This window comes from Lasioglossum baleicum, unplaced genomic scaffold, assembly GCF_051020765.1.
Source record: "Lasioglossum baleicum unplaced genomic scaffold, iyLasBale1 scaffold0290, whole genome shotgun sequence".
Lineage (NCBI taxonomy): Eukaryota > Metazoa > Arthropoda > Insecta > Hymenoptera > Halictidae > Lasioglossum > Lasioglossum baleicum.
This window is the reverse complement of record NW_027469350.1, coordinates 131,806-136,439: the sequence shown is the minus strand read 5'-3', so window position 1 is coordinate 136,439 and position 4,634 is coordinate 131,806.

The following is a 4,634-nucleotide window of genomic DNA, read 5'->3' as shown; positions in this document are numbered from 1 at the left end:
GGGAGAAGCTAACCCGCCGTTTCGAGCGTATAACATGGTGCTCAGAGAAGCAAATTAGTATACATTTTAGTGACGGCCACCTTAGTTTCATCTATGTATTAGAATATCCATGTTCAAAACGTTCGAGACAGTTATCACCAACCTTGAGATTCGATCGGCAAAGTCAATAGCTTCACCTTTGCTGTGATGCCCATAGTCAATCGAGATCGTTCGGGAGTAAATGCGCTGTACAGTATTGGCAATACATACCATAATTCGTTGAGTGAATCTTAAAACAGAGCGTTACACCCTGTGAGACCGTTACAAATTACTATAAAGTCAAACGTTTTACCGAATGCCATACCGTCTGAGAATCTAACCCGCCGTACCGAGAGTATAGTTACGTATTCAGGGAAACGCATTAGAAACATTTTAGTGACGGGGACCTTAAGTTCAATATGAATAAGAAGATCAAGGTTCAAACTGTTCGATAAGGTTACCACCTTTTGTGAGAGATGAACAGCAAAATCAATAGCTACACCTATCCTGTGATTCAGAGAGACATATCAGGTAATACGGGAGTAAATGCGCTGAACTGTATAGGCAATAGACACCTTGATTCACGGTTTGAATATTAAAAGCTGGGTGTCAGGCCATTGTAGAGCAATACATATATAATACATACGTTTTTCGACAGACAAACCTGGTACTCCGGGAGTCCATCCGCAGAACAGTTTAGGCAATACACAGCTTATTTCACGGTATGAATATTACAGCATAGCATCAAACCGCTGTAGAGCTTTACCTATTCGTAAAGAGTCAAACCTTTTACGGCAGACCTTACCTTCCGTGAGGCAAACCCGTTGTTTCGAGAGTATAACTGCGTGTTCGAAGAATCAAGGTAGTATGCGTTTTCGTGACGGGCATCTTAATATCATGTGTCAATTCGAAGATCCCGGTCAAACAGTTCGATAACGTGGCCAATTTCCTTGAGATTCGTCAATAGCTTCAACTTTCCTGCGATTCCGGGAGCAAATTCCCTGTTCTGTATTGGCAGTCTTAAACTGAATGCACATCACGAATATCAAAGCGGACCGTGAACCCATTGTAGACAGTTACCCATTGGTGAAGCGACAAACCTATTACCGAAATCCATACATTCCGTGAACCTAACTCGCTGTATCGAGAGTATGACTTCTTGTTCAGAGGAAGAAGTTGGCATTCATTGTAGCCAGGGGCACCATAATTTCATGTATGAATCAGAACATCCAATGTCAATCCGTTCGACAATTTTACGACCATTTTTGGGAGCCGAACGGCTAAGACAGAAGCTTCACCTATTCTGTGATTTCAAGAGAGAGACCAAGTATTCCGGATGAAAATCTCCAGCACAGTATGGGCATTGGGCACCCCACTTCAAGGTATACATATTGAAGTACACAGACAGAATATTGTTGCAGTTTGCCTATCGGTGTAGAGTCAAACTTTAAACCAAAGGCCTTACCTTCCGAGAAGCTAACCCGCTGTATCGAGATTATATCTTCGCACCCAGAGAAGCAAGTTATTATACATTTTAATAGCGAGCACCTTATTTGCATATATGAATAAAAAAACATGAGTATAACTTTCGAGAACGTTACCACCTCCCTGAAGACTCTAACGGCTAAGTTTACAGCTTCGCATATCCTGCGATTCCGAAAGCCAGGCCAGGTATTCCGGGGGGTAAATCCGCTGAGCAATATTAGCAATAGTAACCTTAATTCACGGAATGAATGTTGAAGTAGAGCGTCGAACTGTTTGTGGGCGTCACCAGTTGGTATAAAGTCAAACGTTTTACCCTCTGACAGCCTAACGCAATGTATCGTACAGTGGTAGAAATTAGATTACATTTTAGCAGACGGACAAGTTGCTCTCATGTAAAAATAAGAAAATCGAGGGTCAAACCGTTCGACAAAAGTTACCACCTTCTTTGAGATTCGAACGTCTACGTCAAGAGCCACGCGTATCCTGCCATTCCGAGGGTCAAACCAGATATTCCGGGAGTAAATACGATGAAGAGTATTGGCAATAGACAACTCAATTTACGGTTCGAATATTAATGTGCAGAGTCGAACCGTTGTAGAACGATACCAATTGGTGTAGATTCAAACCGTTCACCGAAGGCCTTACCCTCCGAGCCGCCTATCCTTTGCATCGAAAGTATATCATCGCGTTCAAAGATACAAATTGTTATACTTCCAACTGTTGCGCACCTTAATTTCATGTATGAATTGGAAAGTCTGGTGTCAAACCGATCGAGAACGTTACCACCCGCTTTGAGTGACGAACGGCTAAGAGAATAGCATCACCTATCCAGAAATTCCGAGAGCCATGCTAGGTATTCCAGGAGTAACTCCGCTGAACAGTATATGCAATAGGCACCTTAACTCACGTTCTGAAAATTCAGGTTGAAATTCAAGCTGTCGGAAAACATTATCAATTGGTCATATTATCATAGTCATACTTTATACCGAATACCATGCCCTCCGGGAACCAATCTCGTTGTAGGGAGCGCCTTGTTCACTGTTTGCGCAAAAACAAATCTCTAGATATTTTGGCAGTGGGACCCCTTATTTTCATGCTTGAGTAGAAAAATCGAGAGTCAAATAGCTGGAGAACGTTACAATCCTTTATGAGAGTCGCACAGCTAAGCCAGTAGATTCAGCTATACTGTGATTCCGAGAGGCAAACCAGGTACTCCGGGAGTAAATCCGCTGATCACGATTGGCAATTGGCACCTCAATTCAAGGTTTGAATATAAAAGCAGGCCCTCAGGCCGTTGTAGAACATTTCCTATTCGTGCAGGTTTAATATTCTGACAGAATGCCTTACCCTCCGAAGAACTGGACCGCTATATCCAGAGTATAACACCGTGTACTGAGGTACGAACTAGTATACATTTACTGACAAGCACCTTAATTTCATGCATGACGCAGTTGATCGAGTGTCAAACAGATCGAGAAAATTTCCACCTTCTGTGTGAGACGAACGGCTATTTCACATGCCTAGGGGTTCCCAAAGTTAAACCAGATATGCCGGGAGTAAATGTGCTGTACAGTTTTGGCAATAGACACCACAGTTCACGGTTTGAATTTTTAAGTTGGCCATCAAGACGTAGTAGAGCATTACCTATTCGTGTAGGGTTAATATCCTTACATAGTGTATTACCCTAGGAAAAACTGACCAGCTGTATCGAGAGTATAACACCCTGCTTAGACGTGCGACCTGCTATACATTTTAGTGACGAGCATCTTCATTTCATATACGAATTAGTAGATCGATTGTCAAACTTTTAGAGTGCGATACCACCTTCTTTGAGCGTCGAACGGCTTACTCTATGGCTTAACCTATCCAGTGATTCCAGGAGGCAAACCACGTATTCTGGCAGTGAATGTGCCGAAGAGTGTTGGCAAATGACACTTTAATTCATGGATTGAATATTAAAGCAGACCATCAAACCGGTGTAGATCGGTACCAATTGCAATAAAGTCAAAGGTTTTACCGAAGAGCTGAACAACTAACCGGCTGCGTCGAGAGTATAACTTCGTGTACAGAGAAGGAGTTTATCCTACATTTCAGTGACTGAACCCTTGACTTCAAGTATGAATTGAAGTTCGACGGTCAAACAGTTTGAAAGCGGTACCACCTACTGTGAGAGACGAACGGCTAATTAAGTAGCGTCGCCTAGCCCATGATTCCAAGCGTCAAACCAGCTATACCGGGATTATATCCGCTGAAGGGCATTGGCAACGGGCACCGTAATTCCGGGTATGAATATCAAAGTACTGTGTGAAACCGTTGATGAACATTAAGTCATAGAATTGAGTCAAACATTTTACCGACGGTCGTACCTTCTGTGGTACGAACCCGCTGTATCGAGAGGATTACATTCTGTCCAGAGAAGCATATTGGTAACGATTTTAGTGACGTGCTCCATAATTTCATGTTTGAATTACAAAATCTAGAGCCAAACCGATCGAGAACATTACCACCGTCCTTGTGATTCGCACAGCCAAGCCAGTAGCATCACCTATCCTGTGACTCCGAGAGTCAAACCAGGGATTCTGGAAGACAATCTACAGTGCAAAATTGGCATCATCCACCCTATTTATAGGTATAGACATTAATGTCGAGAGTTAACCCGTCGTCGAACGTTACGAATTTGTTTAGAATCAAACTCTTTGCCGAAGGCACTATCTTCCTATAAGATAACACGCCGTATGTAGAATATAACATCGGGCTCAGTGAATCCAAGTAGTATCCATCTTAGCGACAGGCAAATTAATTTCCTCTATGAATTAGAAGTTCGAGTGTCAAACGGATCGGGAACCTGTCCTACTTCGTTGAGAGTCGAACGGCTAAATCAATCGTTTCACCTATCCTAGGATTACGAGAGGAAAAACCAGGCATTCCGGTAGTAAATCCGCTGGAGAAAATTGTCAATAGATACCTTAATTCGCGTAATGAATATTAAAATGGAGCGCCACACCGTGTGAGTATGTTACTATCTGCAATATAGTCAAACGTTTCACCGAATGCCTAACCGACGTAGAAGCTAACTCGCCGTATCGAGAATATAGCTACGTGTTTAGGGAAACATGTTAGTATACACTTTA